The sequence below is a fragment of the Cylas formicarius genome, unplaced genomic scaffold (assembly GCF_029955315.1).
Source record: "Cylas formicarius isolate icCylForm1 unplaced genomic scaffold, icCylForm1.1 PGA_scaffold_6__28_contigs__length_40554024, whole genome shotgun sequence".
NCBI classification, from domain to species: domain Eukaryota; kingdom Metazoa; phylum Arthropoda; class Insecta; order Coleoptera; family Brentidae; genus Cylas; species Cylas formicarius.
Window position 1 is genome coordinate 36,081,025 of NW_026844347.1, and position 20,355 is coordinate 36,101,379.

Consider the following 20,355-nt stretch of genomic DNA (forward strand, 5'->3'; position numbering starts at 1 on the left):
GGTAAGTGCGTTCAATTTATCCTGATAAAATCTTAATTGGCTGTAACTTTTTTGGTTAGTTTTCGGTTTTTGGTTATAGAGATCTCAAGGAAAACAAAAAAAAATGTAGGGTCAGTAGCCAAGTTTTTTTCCAACTGACGTATAAAACAAAACACCATCAATTTTCTGACATAAAAACGAGTGGTCTAAAATATAAACTGTGTTACATTATTATAATCGGAATAAGATATTCTATTAAACACATATATAATATACAGGGTGTTCCATTTAAAAAAATATGAAAGATAGACGCCAAGTTGTAAGGGTAAATGTTACTAAAAGTCATCAAGTTAAAACAAATGTTGGAGTGCCTCAGGGCTCAATACTTGGACCAATATTGTTCGTCTTATATATAAACGATTTGTTGGTTTTGCAAGATACTTTAATAGCATATGCCGATGATACTGCAGTACCAATGAAAGCAAAATCATGGCCCGAATTTTCAACAGCCATGTCATCAATTCTGGATATTATATACTCCTGGCTCTATCAAAATACACTGGTACTCAACACGGACGAGCCTGTTTTTGTCTCTTTTGGAAACTATAGGACTGCCACAGGATTTTGAAATCATGATTAATGGTGTGAATCTGAAAAGAGCTACCAGTAGTAAACATCTAAGAATAACTTACGACTATAATATAAAATTGGATGTTCACATGGCTAACATAGTAGAAAAAAACCTTATACTTAGTATATGTCAAGGAAGTACTAACAAGATAGCAGTTATTACAAATTGATAATGGTCTTTTCCATAGTGTCGCTGTGTATGCAGTCATAGGCTGGGGAGATCACTACAGTTCTTCGTTCGACCTGTTGGATCGGCGTCGGAAGCGTATTCTTAAAATTATTGGAATAAAGGAACAAGATGCAGATAGACCACTGAGTATCAAACAAGCTTTTGTGATGAATTCAATAGTGTATCAATATAGTGAATTAAAAAATGAATATATATAATATCAAATGAGCACTCGTAATAAAAGTATTATTTTGCCCCGACACCAACTGACTATTGGACAAAGTATCATGCAGTAAAATATTTTAATGAATTACCTAATGAACTGAAAAATCTCAATGTTTACAAAAAAGTACTTAAAAAAAGCTAAAGAAACCATTAGAAGTGTTACAATCTAATAAATAAAATGTAAAAGTTTTTTTTTCAATTTGCAAAAATTATAAATAGTAAAATATTGTGTGTATAATTGGCGAGGTGCAACTTACAACCAATATTAAGTAGTTGTAAGTTATAGTAAGTAGTTGTTTTTGTAAGTTATGTAACTAACCAACCAATATAGTATGCAGTATCTGCCCCCTATAGGTCCTTTAATATAAAAATATTTTTTATGTAAAAGGAATTTTTGGCAATAATAATAATAATAATAATAATAATAATAATAATTATTATTATTATTATTATATGTCAGAAAATTGATAATGTTTTGTTTTGCACGTCACTTGACTACTAACCCTACATTTTGTTTTTTTTGTTGACCTTGATATCTCTAACAGCAAAAAAGTTACAGTCAATTAAAATGTTATCAAGATAAATTGAACGCACGGTACATTATTATTATATAACAGGATCACTATAATGTCTAATAGCTTTATGGTCTGAATACAACGCCAACACGAAACTCATGTGAAAACAATGCCTGAATTTCAAGCACAATTTTTGCGCCAGGAACTGTAAAACCGACAATAAGCCGGTCATTTTCGACAAGTAAACATTCCGTTCCGTCAAAATAAACGCCGTTCGAATCATGATGGGGTTTAAAACTCGTCCGCTATCGTCGCCCCACCTCTTTATAACGGACCACTCGTTTTTAAAGCGAACTAAAACCCAACCAAAGTAAACTGAAAGCGTTCGGCTAAAAGTAAATTAAAAGAACGCGAAACCCCGTACATCCAGCAGCGTTTTAGGATTAACCACCCGCTGCGCGTATCCTACGACGCCAAATTGCACGCTGGGATAATTGCCATCCCCTCTCTTACTCGTCATTGAATGGCGAAGCTGATGGCCATCGATGTCGACGCCGATGTTGTTGTGATAACACGGTTTCGATTTGGAGTTGTTATGAATGCAGGGACGAGAGAAATTTTATTTATAATAATAATCTCATTATTATTGTTATTATTAACTTGTTAAGATTAGTAATGTATTTAGTACATTTAGTAGCACTCAGCAGTCAAAAATCCAACTAAAGCAGACAGTAGCAAGCCTGGCGTGCGATATATAAATAGGGAACTTGCCCATTCTTTTCATTTTACTAGAATGTGTTTACATATGAAAACACATTATACCAACTATGAACCCTTCAATCGCAATACTTATTTAATAATAAGCAATTAAAGTTGGAATAGCCGCAGGACATATTCAAACAAATCAAGATGCGCGGCAGCCGGTGTGACGTCACACCGCAGGAAAATACACGTCATGTTACGAGTATAGCAGCCATTCCGAGCATTTCTCATTGATTTCTTACCAAATTTGCATCGTTAGTCCTGGTTCTTAAGTGTTTAATGATCAATTTTTTTATTTGTCATGGAAACTAATAGTTATAAATACTGAATCGACTTTTTTGTAAGAGTTCTATGAAAAATCCAGATAAAATGTTCATTCCATTCGGGTATCTGAAGATAACAAGCGACGAAAAAAATGGCTAAAAGCATGCAGAAGGGGTGTAGAACAAGAGCACAAACGTTCATGTTCGTGAAGATGATTTCAATCTATGCGTAGACGTATCTATACATGGGCTTAGATCGACATACGAAGGTCCGTTTTTAGAGCAGATAAAATTATCTTAATTTTAATTAAACATTATATATAAATAAATAAATAAATATATATATATATATATATATATATATATATATATATATATATATATATATATATATATATATATATATATATATATATATATATATATATATATATATATATATATATATATATATATATATATATATATATATATATATATATATATATATATATATATATATATATATATATATATATATATATATATATATATATATATATATATATATATATATATATATAATTTTAAAAAAAATATTGAAAATTTTCTGCGATATTGGACAAAATAACGAATTTTATGTCCGAAAATCTTTTATAGACGGTATATAATAAATATGACCTGATGATACGAATATTGTTTTATTTTTACCTCGATTCCCGATCCAGAAATAAAAGTTCACGGTCGATCCATTAAAACATCGTACTAGGAAAAATCGTCGAGTTAAGCCGCTTGACAGACACCACGGGAAATTGGAGAACATTCTTTTTAGTTAAGGTTAAGGCACTTTTTTTTTTCGGGCCGCGATAAAATTAGCTTTCTCGCTATATCGAACAATAAACTCTTTTTCTGTCCTCACGTCCGGATAGAGTTTCTAACACTAGTTACTTTCGAAAAATCGATGAAATCGAATTTTTCGAAAGTATACGCGCTCCTCACTAAACTCGAGATCTCGGTAACAAATCATCAGCGTTGAAAAAAAATTTTTTGTCTCTCCTCCGTTCTCCGTTCTCTGTTCCAGGATTTTTTGACGATAACTTCCGAACGGTTTGATCTACAAGCTTCAAATTTTGCTCCAATTTTATACACCAAAGGATGCTTAAAATATATAAAAATGGCTGCGTTCATAAATTCTTGAACGAGAAGACGTGCAAGATTTGGCTCGGAAAAATTTTATTTCTGAAAAATTGATACCCCCTAATAGTGGAAATTGGCTATAACTAAAAGACAGTGCGATATTAGTTTCTTTTACATGACGATATAGCCCGTATAGACAGCTACTAAACTTTTGTATTTAAGGTTTTCACCTATAAGAATTCTGTTAAGTGTCCTAAATTTGCAGATATCGACTTCAAATTTAGCAGAGAAGTAGAAATTGGGTGCAATCAAATTTTGCCAAGTATTTTTTAAAAAATTTGATTTTTTTTTGGTTATTTTGGCTTCCAGAAAAACATGGTTTTCTCCATAACCCTTGACCGGGTCGTCAAAATTCTTTAACCAGCAGCCATGGAAAGTATATGCTAAAACATTTATTTCAGGCATTTTTCGATTATATACAGGGTTTTCCAAGTATAGTCAAAAATCTAAAATACCAGAAAAATTGTTCTTTTCCATAGTAAATTATTAATAGCGAATCAAAAATCGGTCCAGACAGTGTCAAAGACCGCATCAAGAGCTACAATTACGCGATTATTACGACGCACTGTATGTTTCACAGTACGTTTGCAAAGCGGCTTCTTTTTGAAATACAAAGCTGCCTCACGCTAGGCGCTACGAACTTGCCCCGCCCAGCTACGATTTTTCGAAAGCAATCTTGTTTTACACTGTGACACTGTGATGTTCTTGACACACTGGCTTGACACTGGGCACGAGTTTCGTCAATTTATTCACAACCCAGCTCATAGTATTTAGAAAGGAACTGTGGTGAAAACTAACCAAAACTAACCAATATAATATTTGTGTATGGTGTGGTAGCTCAGGCATTGGCTGGGGTGTTAAAATTGGTTAAAAAGAAGATGAAAAATTACAGGTTTTGAGGATGTCAAAAGAAACTAAGCATTGATAAAATACTAAGTGCTGTGAAGGCTTAGATGGAGATAAAGCACAAATTTTCGAGATCTTCTCAACCCCTAATATATAAAGCTTGTCAAATATATAATTTATTAATAATTGCCCTTGGATTTATTTCAGCAGATTGTATCACTGAATTTAACGAAACAAAGTTCTATTTCGTTTTTTTGGCGAGTAATTAATATTACACCCGTAAAATTAATTCATGACGAAACTGTCTATGTAAAACTATTATAATATAGATACATACACCTAGGAAGTTGCATCTAATAATAATTTAAATCTTAATGCAGGTTACACTTGTTCTTAAAACTTAATGTAATGACGCGGCCGTGCGTTGCCAAGCAACGGTGTAAATAATACTATTCAAGCAAACCGGTATTACGCTGGGTCACAGAATATACAAACGTGTCTTATGGCTTATGTGCTAATTTTTTTTTTAACTTTCTCTAATACATAATGTCTTGAAAAACACTAATTATTTGTTTGTTAAATTGTATAAAATGTGACTTTGGTTTCTATACCCAGAGACTTATACCAGTAAAAACACGGTACTCGAGTATGCAACCAATTATACGGTTGCGCTTAATAGGTTGTTAATCTGCTAACGATTGCAAAAAAAAAGAAACAAATAATGCAACCATCAACGAGAAACAGTTTTTCTTATAAATTTCTCTCGCGTATAAACGAATATCAGCTGTCCATTTCTGTATGAAAAACGTAAACGGATCGTACGGATTTAATGCATATTTTTACATAATCGCGGAAAACACGTCCCATTTGAATGCGTTTAATATTCGTCCGGAAACAAGAAGCGACTTCAAAGCTCGACGCGTTTCGACACGTGGACTATTTCGCCCTGTCGGACACGTGTCACGGATAAGTTGGTTAAATTAGCTGTCCCATTAGTTTATTGGATTCGCCAGCGGAAACATCAAAGGAATTCGTTACAAAGCGAAAGAATGAACATTTATCTGGAACCGTTATTTATTGATTCGGCGTTTACATTCACTATAAACAAATAAATTAACGAGTCATTATTTTGAACTATTTTCGCCGCACGTCGACACGTTTGTATAATGAAAAGTCGACGTTTATTTTGAGGAATTTTTGACGTAATAACGAATGATTTCTTTTTTTATTATTTTATTTTACTAATTTTCATAATGCCATTCGACACTGATAAAATGGATTTCTTTTCATGCCTTTAAAAACTTGCAACTGAACCATTTTTTGAAATGAATTACAGCAAAGTTGGCTTATAAGATTTGGTAGGACGAAGAATTCGATTAAAATGAAATCGTCCAGGCTTCCACCATTTGTCAATATTAATTAAAACTAATTCCTATTAGAAGTTTCAGTTCATCGATCTATCGATCGTATTTCTAGAATTGTTATTAATTTATTTAAATTATTGTTATTAAACTTATTGCATTAAATGTAAGTGATAATATAACCTATGCCCTTGGTTCTGTGAATAAAAAAATATTTGAACCAGAAGACGCACAAGATTTGGCTCCGAAAAATTTTATTTCTGAAAAATTGGTACCCCCTAATAGTGAAAATTGGCTATAACTAAAAGACAGTGTGCTATTAGTTTCTTTTACATGACGATATAGCCCGTATAGACAGCTACTAAACTTTTGTATTTAAGGTTTTCAATTATAAGAAATTATTCAAATTTAGCAGAGAAGTAAAAGTCTATGCCCACATTTAAACAGTAGAAATTGGGTGCAATCAAATTTTGCCAAGTATTTTTTCAAAATTTTGAATTTTTTTGGTTATTTGGGCTTCCACAAAAACATGCTTTTCTTCATAACGATTGACCGCATCGTCAAAATTCGTTAACCAGCAGACATGGAAGATCCAGTGCTATAACATTTATTTCAGGCATTTTTTCGATTATATACAGGGTTTTCCAAGTATAGTCAAAAATCTAAAAGAACCAGAAAATTGTTCTTTTCCATAGTAAATCATTAATCGCGAATCAAAAATCGGTCCAAAGAGTGTCAAAGGCCGCATCAAGAGCTACAATTTACAAGCTGCTCTAGATATTTCAAAAAATCCATATGAAAATCACTATACCTCGGGTTCAGTCAAGAAGCGATTACGTCATTGATTATTACGACGCACTGTATGTTTCAGAAAAAACTTATTCTCTGGAAAACCATTTACTCTATCGGCTTCCACCATTTGTCAATAATAATTAAAACAAATTCCTATTAGAAGTTTAGTTCGCTGATCTATAGATCGTATTTCTAGAAGTGTTATATTTTTGCATTATATTGTTAATAATCGAGTAGGCTGTAGAAAACTGTTAAAAATTATCGTTTACTGCTAAGTTGGTAATGACTAGAACGCCCGCTTTATTCTATGTGCCAAGTATAATACAAATTTAGGCAACAACTCATAAATATCTCTTTTGCAAAGAAACTATTACAGTTACTTTTGCACATAGATATTTTTGCTTTATAACTCAATGTCATTAAGGAACTAAATGTAATTTATTTCTACTTTCTTTCATTTTTCTTGTTGTGGCGTTAGTTCGTCATATAAAGGAACTTTGTTTTAAGATAAATAAATAAAATGAACAAAATAAATAAAAAATAAATAAATAAATAAATAAATAAATAAACGAAAAGTGACATCCAGCGAAATTCTTCAAATAGCATACCGTGGGGTCATTCCTGTCATATTGGTAAGATATTTGTACAGCAAATAGAATGGGTTTGTGATATCTCTGAGTTTCGTTGCAGGAAGAAGTGTCGGTAGTTCTTTAGGAAATTAAAAATTTTAATTCCACCTCGTGTGGACAGAATACAGACCTGTAAAAACAAAGAATTACAATAGGCTAGTGCCAAACTTCAACCGCATTGAGAGATCCGGAAATATAACTCGATATTTATTACTCCTACAACTATTTTCCAAAACAAATGTATACACGGTTGCTCTTGCTGGAGATATTGATTTCGACACCATTCTGGAATTTCTGAGAGAATTGTAATTGTAATAAAAATGTAACATCTCACGTCACGTAACGACAAGTTGTTGTTAAACAAAAAATGCAGATATATGTTTAATTAAGGCGAAGAAAAAATTCAAAAGAAATTGATGATTATGTTTTCTTTCGGATATCTCCGATTTTGAAACCTATGATTTTAATTTCTTTAAATTAAATTTTAATTGTGTTAATTAATACCATATGTATTGCAAATAAAAAACCCCAATATTTAAACAAAACTTATGCTCTAATTTAATTTGCATTTGCAAAATGTTTATTACACGTTGTAACAATAATTTTGTACACATAATTTTTATGAATAAACTATTTATCTATGTATCTACAATGTTAAGCATAAAAATTATAATATTTGTTACACGATGGGCTATTTGAAACCCAAATCGCGAAACTAATTTTCGAATGCGATTGGAAGAGCACGTATCGAATATATTTCACGTGTTTGCATATTTATCCGGGATTTGAATAAGAAGCTGGCGCTGGTAGACGCGAAACCAAATCGATTGGTGTGTTTTGTTCCAAGAAAGTAGCGATAAATCATACGTATATACGTGCACGTACAAGTTTATCCTTTGTCTCACTTGGCAGATGGAGATTACCGCGGTATTTTCGCAAAATTGATGAACTCGAGTTTTTCGATAACCACGTAACAGAAATTTTGTTTCTCTGTAATGGATTTAAAGGGCTATGAGTTGCCTTTTGAGCTATAACACGAATACATTCACTAACATGACCGTCAGAATTGACAAACGCCAAAATTCAAGTCGTGCGGTAAAATCTCCGAAAACATCCGATCGCTCCCACACCCGTGCGGTAAAATCCCGGAAATGTCCGAAGTGGCTCGGATTCGTGTGAAACCAAAACTGACGTGGTAAAGTAACGCCTTCCGCACGCTAGATCGATGTATAATTAGGCATTTTTCAGACGGGAGTAGAAAAAATTTGTTTTGTTTTCCAGAACATTTCATAGTCTAGACGAATTTTTTATATAATATAATAATAATAATAATTAATAACAAAATAAACGCGATTTTCTACGGCTTTATTTTTGGTTATTTTTACAATTTTTTTAATTGCAACTTTGTACGATTTCATTTTTGGTTGTCTTTCGTTATTTTGCAATTTCCAATTTTAAGAAAGCTTGTAAAGCATCCATGTTTGAAAATATCTGTCGCCTACAAGGTATTTTTTAAATCTAAGGTTGGAAATATTCGAATATCATTTACGCATTAAAATAGAAAATTGCGTCTTTTTTTATTGCCCTTTTTTCAATAAATATGGAATAAGTATTTTAAACATTAGACATTACTTGGAATTGGAATCAGAGGCATATCAATAAATATTTTAGAAAAACCAAATTCTTCGATTTTAGCATACCCCCCACCCCCGCAAAGGTGGTATTTACCACTTGGTAGTGAAAATAATGCAGAAAGTCATCTTGAACTCTACAGCTTTCGTATATTTTTTTCAAAAAGTGAGAATGAAAGTGCTACGAAGGAAATGGTAAGATTCATTTATGAGCATATTAATTTAATAAAAACCAATTTCTCTGCATGTTCTTATGACCAGGCAGAGAAGAAGTTTTTATTTTTTAAGCGAAAGCCGTAAATTGGATTGAAAAAAAATCAAGAAATGAAATTTCTTTAGAAATGATTGGAAATTGTAATAATAAGAATATTATTATTGTTGAGCCCTTCAGTTCCAAAATTCAAATCATTCATTCATCCTTTAGAGATACTTAATTAACAATAACAATATAATCTTAGTCGCCCTAGACGAGAAACAAAAGCTACACGCTCTAACAAGTCGCGACATTTCATATATGCATATTTCTGGAGGTGTGTAGTGTATGTTTTACATATATTTATGATATCTAGTGAAAAAGAGTTTTTATGCCGCTCAGTTAGGTATACATTGAAAATTAAAGTCTAAATGCGGTAGCATTGTTGTATAGCAGAGTAGAACTTTTTTGCGACTATTTGCGACTGCTAGATATTAACACCATCTTCTTGCCTAGTTTATTTTTTTTCGAAAAAATCAAAAAACTTTTGCCACCACGCGCCCCTTCCCGTTCTACATCAATTTGTAGTTTTAGAGACAAATCCGCGACGATTAGGCGTATCGACTTATTCGAAATTTTAAAATCACATGGCCCTTTACACCCTAAAAAACGTGACGTGATTATACTTTACATATCATTGGGGGTGAGCATCTTTTAGCCCAAGATAAGTATTTGGTTCTCAAGAAACTGCATGAAAAGTGGAACAAATCGAAACGTTGTTTAACAAAGTTCAAGCGTATACATGAAAAATGCCTTTTGGAAGAAATTTTAAAATCAGGACCAAGACCACCAAAAAGGTTTCAAAAAATTGTTTCCCACTTATGATAAAATTTTAGTGGCCAAAAAACAATGCTACCCTAATAAAATCCTAGTGACTAACTCATCAGTCGAAGTTCCTTTGCAATCATTATTAGATCATACTACATCTCGTGTAGTTAAGGAAACAGAAAATAATTAAAAAAATTTGGGAAGAAGTAGGTTTGCTAGTCGATATTCTCAAAGCGGGGTTCGGTAATACGAGTGATGGGAATACGACTAGGAGATTTTTTTTCGGACCCTGCTATTTCATCCAGAATCCAGTTATCGATAACTTTTTATTACCGATAGGACAGCTGGGAGAGGATGCCCGGGAATTGAGGCACAAAGAGGTTAAGTACTATAGGGAGCATAATACTAGGAAGATATCTAGAAATGATTGCAACAAAGACTTATTTAATATTCTTTTAGTCTCTTCAGACTCTCTTGTATCTAGTTTGAGAGTTGTACCACCAAAAAAAGAAAGTGTTTTTAGTACAGAAGTTATCAATCTTCTAGCAGAACCTGAATTTAATTTGATATATAAGATATTTCATTTTTCACCATTTGTATTATTAATTATAGTTAGGTAATATTGATTTATTATAATCAAATACTTTATAAATGTATAACATTAACTTTTACAGTGACTTTGTTTTTTTTTATCTCAAAAAATGAACTGAAGTGTAAAGTTATTCAGGTGATAAAATTAACTGATTGGATTGGTTAGAACATGAACAATTATTGTTTTTTTTATTAAATTTGGTAGATAAAAAAAATGTACCTACCTACCTTGTATACACAGAATATGTTTAGATTTTACATAGTGGTAAAATTTAATAATTCTAGCATCACGTTTCGTATCAGCATTGTTAGTTAAATTTATCTTAATAGGTACAGTAGTGGTAAGAAATGGGACACTAGTTTGTCATATTGTAATTATAATTATTACAAAAAATAAATATATAAATCAACTTTTGCAACAACTTTTATGTATATTTTGAGAGTTAATTAGTATCTACCTTAATTTATATAACCGAAATAAATGCTTATCTAGCGTTAATATTTTTGGAATCCTAGAATTGCATTTTCTATCACTGTGCGACGTATTCAGATACGTCGTCCTCTTGACGTCACGGTGTCGTCGCCTCCTACGAGAACAAGAAACCGTCAAAAGCGATTTTCCTTTTGGCGCCTCCCCCCTCTTCATCGCTCCCGCGAGTTTTCCGTGAATGAAACCGGCGCTCACACATCGCATTGGCCAAACATTGCTCGACGTTAGTTTGTTTTCACTAGTTGCTCGGTTCGGAGAGTGAGGGAACGAAAACGCGCGGCGCGAAATCCAAAACGACGAAAATTTCGAATCATAATTTTGGTATTAATTTGGTTACGGCGAATACGTCACTATGACGTTATTTGCGGTGCACCGGAAGTGAAGTCGTGACATTTTTTCTAAAATGTAAAGCCATCTGGAGCGGATAAAGTGTCGAATATTTTGAATGATGGTTCTAGAGCTGACCACAGGAACAGAGGATCGTTTCGTGAGTAATGACATTAGCCGAAAGAATTAAAAGTTGAATTTTGAATTTTAAAAAAATCCGCTCATAGAGGGTTGCGGCTTGAGGTGTTATCCGAGAATAAAATTATTCTATGCGTGGAAAAATTATTTTAGTTTTTTTTTGTATTTTTCGCTAAAAAAGTTATACAAAATCAATGAGACTTTTACTTTTTTGATTCTATTTAATGACAAAAATATTTTTGTTAGTTTTGATTCTCTTTAGCTAAAAAAATATTTGGATAAACCCCACCGTATATGTGTTCAAATGATGTTTATGTTCTTGTCTTAAAAAAAAAATTATACAAAATCAATGCCACTTCCTGTTATATCTTAGCTTATTGTTTTTGGTTATTTTTGATTCTCTTTAATTACACAAATATTTTGAGAAAACCCCACTCTATATGCGTTGCACAGTAACCATTCTTTTGTCTTTTTCAGTAAAAACGTTATGCAAAATAAAAGCGACCGTCTCGACTCTATTTTTTTGGTTTTCTTTAATTACAAAAGTTGTTTTAGTTTTTTGCTTTTTCAGCAAAAAAGTTATGTGAAATAATGCTTGGGTTTTATTTTTGATTATCTTTGATTCTCTTTAATAACAAATTTTTTTAAAAAATTCCTATTCTATATGTGTTTAGTTTTTGTATATTTCATTAATTCTAAATTAATGCGACATTCGATTTATATTTGGTTATTTTTGATTCCCTTTAATTAGAAAGACAGTCCTAGTGAATATATTTAAATATATTATATATATTGTTTAGTTTTTCTATTTCTACGATGTTATTTTTAATTTTTTTATTAACTTATTTGATTAAAAAAAACATTTCGAAACTGATGTTTTTTTCCGTTTTTCACAAAATTTGTTAAACAAAATAAACACTATTTTCTCCGGCTTTTTTTTTTGGTTATTTTTTCATTCTCTCCAATTACAATAGTTTGTCGAAGAGCCCTATTCATATGAGATGAAAAGTTGTTTTAAGTTTTTTAATTTGCATAAAAAGATGTAACATTTTACGATTTCATTTTTGGTTGTCTTTCGTTATTTTCCAATTTCCAATTTTAAGAAAGCTTGTTTGATGTTGTTTGATGTTTGATAACAACCTTCGTTTTTTCTTGTAAAATATTTCTTTTTTTTTATGATAAAATTGTGATAATTCAGTTAAACGTTGAAAATATCTGTCGCCCACAAGGTATTTTTTTAAATCTAAGGTTGAAAATATTCGAATATTCAAAATATTAAATCATTTACGAATTGAAATAGAAAATTGCCTCTTTTTTATTGCCCTCTCTTCAATAAAAATGGAATAAACATTTTAAATATTAGACATTACTTGGAATTCAATTGAGTTACCAAGATTAAGTTATCAGAGGACACACGCTCCGCTGTGCTCCGCTCGTGTCAAATAAACTCATGAGTCACGTGCCGTTTACAGCACTTGTTGCATAATATACTATTAACGTTCAATTTCAAGCCTAAGTGATCGAATACAATACCTCTAAATGAAATTAAATAATCTCAAGTCTATGTGTTTTTCCAAATTTGGAAACTGAGTAACGTCATCAATTTTTTTCGCATACATTTGTATATTTAAGAAAACTTGCTTTTAACAAATTTTGTTAATTTAAGTGCGAGATTTTACTAGTGCCAGTTAAATTGAATTGCATTTACGAAAAGGACTTTACTCACGCAAACTCAGTTAATTTTGTAAAACGTTCGGACGCGTGTCAAATAACGCCACGGAGCTTCGCAGAGGGCTGGGTTTTTACACAATTCAGGATTTTATCGCCGTCCAGTGACACAGAAACACCCGACTTGCACCCTCTGCAACCCCGAAAAGATGTACGCCTAAATTAGGGCAATAAACATGCCAAAAGAGTCAAGGGAACAACTCAGTCGAAGGGGACGGGATAATAAACTAGGAGCGGCGATACACGCTCGGATCCAGATCGCTGGTACTTTCGTGTTCTATGGGTATATCGCCCTTTTGTTTACAGTTTTATACAGGGCGAGACAAAGATAGAATAAGATTTCAAAAGTTATGAGAAAATAGTAATTACCAAAACTGTAAATATTGTTTAACAATTTAACATTGTTTCAAAGTATACAGGGTGACTCAAAAAACGTGACAAATAAAAGATACTTTTTTTTTTCATTGAAACGCCAAATTCTTAAATTTTGGTTTGAATCCGTTTCTAAAATCTTCAAATTTTTTATGAATAATAATACATAATTTTTTAAATATTTTAATTTTTCTAAAAAATACTATTATTATTATTATTGGTATTGGTTTAAAGGGGGGCGCCCTCGCGGGCGTCCAAGCACTTAGGCCACCAGATGGGGCCGTTGTGCCCCCAGGCCGCTCTAGAGGGCCACAATGCCGCCTCTCCTATAGAAGGGCAGCAACTCCTTTAGCCAATACCGTGCACTGAGTCCGGAACGATCAGGGCCATTCCGAAGACCCCAATCTTGCCCGTTTCAAAGCAGGGCACTCGGTGAGCAGATGATACGGGTCTCCTCCCCTTCCATGCACCACCTGCACTCCGGGTCGTCTCCAATGCCTAGCAAGCAAAGATGCCTCCTAAGCCTGCAATGTCCTGTGTAGGCCCCTGTTAGTGCTCCCTTCTGGTCAGTCAAAGCAGCTCTCTCGTCCGAGGGAGGGCGGGCGCATCCATCATAAGCCTCGCCTGCCTCATTCCCGGAGCAACTCTCCAGCCCACCGCGGCCCGGTCTCTCGCCCCGCCTCACATACGGGGCGATCCCCAAGCGGGGCTCTGGCCCTATATGCCTATGCGAGGAGCCCTCTCTGGCTAAGGAGTCCGCTGCCTCATTGCCCCGGATACCGGTGTGACCCGGGACCCAGACCAACGTGACCTTCCTCTCCTCAGCCACCCTCCTCAGTACCCCTTTGCACTCCTTCATCAACAAACACCGCGTACGCACTGACTTCAGTGCCATAAGTGCAGCCCTACTATCCGAGCAGAAGAAGACTCTCCTGCTTCCGTGGCTGAGCCGAAGCACTTCTCTGGCCGCCATCAATAAAGCGAAAATTTCCGCCTGAAACACAGTGCAGTACTGACCCAGAGGGACCGACAAGCTCGATCCCGTTGTCTCGCAGTACGCTCCAGCTCCGGCCAGATCTCCCATTCTGGACCCGTCCGTGCACCAGACAAGTCCATCCCAGAAGCCGACTCTGCCCTCTCTCCACTCTTGCCTTGATGGGAAGAGAAAGGTCAATTTGTCAAAGAAGGTCATCTCGGGGATCATGACGTCACTCGGCATGCCCATGACACCGCGATCCCCGCGACAGCCCTCTAAAATGTCGTATGGACCCCGATTGAAGGTTCCCTCCCTCCAGAGCCCGCAACGCCCGTAATTTCTTAATTTTTTTTAACCCTATGCCATTCGTTGTCGAACCAAAGTAGTAGTGGTTTTTTAATACTGATTCAATGATCTTTGATATTGATGCACTAAGTAGGAGTAGAATACTCAACTGCTTTACTTAAAAAATGAAACTTACGTGTAAACTGGAATAGTATTTTTGGGAAACGTTCCTGTAACAGAAGCGAAAGCTATTGGAAACAAGTGAATGACAATGAAATGAATAAAAACATGTTATTAAATAATTTTGGTTATTTTGGGCTCTACTTTGATTATATAACAATTAATATTAATTTTGCTTAAAACTTCATGGATACATTTAGCTTAACCTATGCAGCCGATCCGTTTCTAGAGACCCTCTTTGATTTGGGACTACATAAGTTTCAACCACAATCAAGACTTGCCCTTAGTCCAGCGTGAGGGGTTTAACATTACTGACCCAGAAGCCCAATCGTCCGGAGTGAAACGGGCAATTGAAAATATACACTCGGGGACTTAAACGTTTATCCTCTCTTCGAATACGAGGGACGTTATAGCCTATTTAATAACTGAAAGGGAAGGGAACACTGTTTAGCTGGAAGGGTTCAGGTTTAAATCGACTCTCATTTCAATTTACCACCTCGTTGGAAGACCAATCACAGCAAGCTTTTCTAGAATTTTTATTATTTATTCTTTTTTGCTTTTTCGAAGTTGAAATTTTCATTTTCAAACTGGCAAGAACCAATTTTCTTCGCAAACATCGACATTTTTTCAAAAAATTATGTTGACATATATGTTGATATGAAACGTTGGTCCTAAAAATACTTAAAATACTTACACCCTTACTTAATTTTCTTTAAAATAAATAATTATGTGTCAAATAATAATCGATACCTTTTTTTTAAGTACTAAGTACGAATTATACCTTTTTTATTTGTGAAACTAACAGAAAGAAAAATAACAGAAGGTTTTGGCCTACCTTCGCTAAAAACAGCCCATACCTCCAAAAACCTCAAATTTGGCGCACCCTGTAGATATTTTTTTATTTTACTTAAAACTGTAATATATCTGAAACGAATGGTTCAAAGACTCGAGCATATCAGCCATTTAAAAACAATTTATTTTCAAACTTACATTTCATTAACTGCACACAATTGACAATGACAATAAATGCTATTTTGCCAATTCAAATATTTATCTGGATCACACGATGACATAGTTGATTGAGATTGAAAATAAAAACTATTTAGGTCTATTATATTAAAATTTAAAAGGTTTTCATTTTCACAAAAATTTTGTCAACATAAATTTTTACTTGTTAACTCAGAAGACATAGTTTTACTGGAGTTATAAAACTTATTGTTTTTGTTTTTTCAATTCAAAATAAATAAGAACTAAAAGTTCAGATTTTCACAGAATTATATATTTTTACATACATACATAATGTAACATATACATAATGTAAAAATATATAATTTCGTGAAAATCTGAACTCTTAGTTCTTATTCATTTTGATAAATGGATTTTCAGCAAGTAAAAGCCACCTCAATTCAATTTATTTCAATTTGTTGAATTAGAAAAATGGGCCACAATTTATATTTATCTATTTTCATATTTACATGTCTTAGACACTGAAGCATGTACGTGAAGGTCCTGTCATAATCTCTAATTCAAGATATTGGTTCTTCACGTTATCTCGTAAAGCCAGTTTAATTATTATCTATACTCCGAAAATTTTATCGGTGTACGGGAAGTGGTCCCAACATAACACACTATAGTTCAATATATTTACTGAAAAGTCTGATAACAAAGGTCTTAGTTGTTAAATGATCTATAAGTCCTTGCCAAGTTAACTATATTCCTAATAAGATACTTAAAAATCTTTGCAGGTATGTTATCTCACACTGGCTCGACATGGTTCTAACTAACCAAAACTTTTTTTCTGTTCTCTGTTCTCCCTTATCTGTTATCCGCTCTCCGTTTCTCTGTAGACCTGGCATTAATTGGCTATATCTTTTGAACGGTTTGCAACATGGCCTTCAAATTTGGCTTAAGCCGTGCACGAGCTACACAAACCAGTCTGATCAAACCAGGGCGTCCGTCTTTTTTTTTTAGATTTTCGACTATTTTTTGGACATTGCTATGAAACACGGTAAGTGAAATTTGAAGCCATCCACTTGAAATTTGACAGATATATGCAGCTTAGCTCCGTAACGAAGCCTACTGAAACTGGGGGGCTGGGGGGTCGGGAAGTATTTTTAAAAATTTAAAAACCGCATTTGCAAGGTATCGAGAAAAAAATCATTTCTCCAAGATAGTATATGCGATCAAAAAAATTCTTTAACCAAACGACGCACAAGATCCGGACCAAAAACCTTTATTCGTGATGATTTTTTAAACATGTACAGGGTGCGTCGGTAACTTGTAAAAAACTGAAAATTGAGCTCCCGTTATAATTGACCATAACTAGAAGATTGTGATTCCGTTGTAAGATTCATTCACATTTTTATACAGCTAAAACTTTGTATTTAAGGTTTACACATATTGTACAGGGTGTTCGGAATATTGTGTGCTATATTCTAAAACGTCATAGGTGTCTCAAATATGTAGTCGTCGACTTCAAATTTGGCAAGGAAGTAAAAGTCTGTACGCATATCTAAACAGATAAACAAATATTTTTTAAAAAAATTTGAAAAAATTTCTTTGATTATTTTGTCTTCCTGAAAAACATGATTTTCTCAAAAACTGTTCAACCGATCGGCAAAATTTTAGCGCCAGAAAATGTGGGAGATCCGAGGCTATGACTTTATTTTAAGCACTTTTTCGATTATATATAGGGTTTTTTAAATGTTGGCAAAAATCCATAAGACCGTGAAAATTGTATTTTTTTCGGAAATAAATTATTAACCGCAAACCAAAATTCGTAATAGACACGGCCAATCAGTTCATATAGGCCGCATCAAGAGTAACAATTTTTGTATTTACGGTTTTCGTCTATCACATACGCTGTTCGATATATTTGAAAATATCCAAACAAAAATCGCTGATTCTCGCCCCGATCTAGACGCGATGACGTCATTGACTATTACCACGTGCGCATGGTTTCAGAAAACAAGAATTTGCTTGCTTGAAATAAAAATTATTTATTGTAATAATAATAATAATTATTATTATTATTATTATTTATTATACATATACTTCGGATTTAACGAACCACTTTCAGGGCATTTTAATGCTTCTTAATATCCGGACATTACTGTACTTTTCGCCATATTCGTTTACCGTCAGCAGCGCTGCCATCTGGAAAAAATTTGGCGAATAGCGAACCTACAATAGCGTGGTTTTTAAAAGCGGGGAGGGGGGTGATCTGGATCGACGGGACGGACCTTTTGGCAAAGGCATCCGAATGACAAGCCCGATGAAAAAAAAAACATAAATCAACAACCGACGGGCGTCATGTCCCTTTTCATGTTTTTCTTTTCCCGCGACTTTTTTTTACACGGAAACCATTAATATCCGACACACAAACGAAAACATCATTAATAGGTGTTATTAAGGCGACACCGCGAAACTCGTAAATTTGCCAAAAAAAATTTCGCGGAATCCCGCGAATTTCCGCGATGATTAATGAAAATGTGACTGCGAGACGATTTGTTTTCGTGACCAGCAGTACTCGTTCATTAAAAAATCTCCGAATTATCCCGCACAAATGCCGAGTCTTGACGTTCGCGACGTTCAAATGTTTCTCGGTATATTCACGAATTTATTCTCCGATGGTGGCGCTGCTGACGCTCAACGAACGTCACCGTTTGGTGCCACGGACCAAAAAGAAATTAACCCATATTATCCCAAGCATAAAAAAAATCTCTGAAATTATTTATTTTGTTGCACTTAAGAATACATTACATGTGTCAAAAAAAAAAAATAAAAACTCGAAACATACAACATACAAACATACTGGTGCGTAAACGAATCACTGGGAAAAAACATTAAATAATGTTTTGGGGCACATAAGACATACAAACAATTTAGAATTACATGCAACAACATTCAACATATAATTTATACATAAATATAAAAAAGAAACTTCAAATTCGACAGAAAACAACTAAAAGTAGATTGTTTTCCAAATAAAACCTGATTTAATACAAACAAACGCATAATATTTTATGATGCTTGAGCGCCCCATTGGTAACACCCGGTTTCATTTTTATACAAAGCATGAAGTATGTAAATGCATATTACACTTATTACAAACGTTGTGTGGCTGTGGCAGATTCTACATATCCTTCGAGCTTTATTAGCACAAAAAATCATGAGGTGACCTTGATTATCATAACGCACTTCACCTTTGGCAGGTGCAAGATTTCTTTGAGTAGTTGTTTTATCAGTTTTTAAAAGTCGCAAAGCAATGTAAGATTTAAAATGTACCTGGGAAATCTTTTGTTCGTTGACAATATTATACAATTTCCATGCATTCACTACTACTCTATCCAGTGAGTTACAAAATAAAGGCCTCCACCATTTTTTCCCAAATATCTGGCACCTGTAATTAGCAATTCCGTTGTCATGTAATTCTACCCCACCCATATATCTATTGTATTCGGCAATTAGATAAGGTTGGGGTATATTTACATATTTCCGTTCTTTTCTATTATAGCGTTTTACATTTTGCACAAGATCTACACTAGAAATATTACTTGCCACAGTTACAACTGAAATACTTTGAATTATGAAAAAAAAAAATTTGGTGACTTACTGGCTTATCTACAATAGAAAGTAGACTCATGACAACGTCACCGCCAAGACCAAGGTCAGAATGAGGTTTATTTTGAGCACCACCAGATGGAAGTGAATAAAATAGGTACCCATCAGCTGAACGAAGGCACCAAAGCTTGAAGCCAAAACGAACTAGCTTACCCCTTATAAATATTTTGCAGGAATGGCGGCCAAAGTAAGGTACCATTTCTTCATCTATGGACAAGTTGAACGAAAATATGCCAAACTGAAGATTTTTTGTATTTATTACATCAAAGAAGGGCATAACTTTTGAAAATTTATCATTTTTATCCAACAGATAATTGTCAGATAAGTGCAAGTTTTGCTTTATCAATTGGAATCTATTGCGGCTCATACATTTTTTATAAGATGAATTCCTTTGTCTTCATCAGTAGACCAATAATGCTAAATATGTGGCAATGAATGATAACCCGAGAACAATAAAATTTAAAAGTTCATTTTTTGACAACGAGAATTCATGGCGGTTATTGTCTTGAGCTCATTTTGCCCATAATTTTAAAATCAAATGAATCACTTCGTCATCAAAAAACATAAAAAATATTTCAAGCGGAGTTTTTCCAGAAAGCCTATTTTTTAGTTCCTCATGTGATCTAAATTCATCGGATATAGGTGC

General features: G+C 33.7%; 1 protein-coding gene across 2 annotated transcripts in view; it reads left to right on the forward strand.

The window, feature by feature from the left end:
• The first annotated feature begins 11,303 nt into the window (after positions 1 to 11,303).
• LOC132703257 (QRFP-like peptide receptor) overlaps positions 11,304 to 20,355 on the forward strand; it is a 118,707-nt gene continuing 109,655 nt past the window's right edge. For both annotated transcript variants that reach the window (XM_060672406.1, XM_060672405.1), the window contains exon 1: positions 11,304 to 11,567. The gene's annotated coding sequence lies outside the window, so the exon portion shown is untranslated. The remainder of the gene's footprint in view (positions 11,568 to 20,355) is intronic.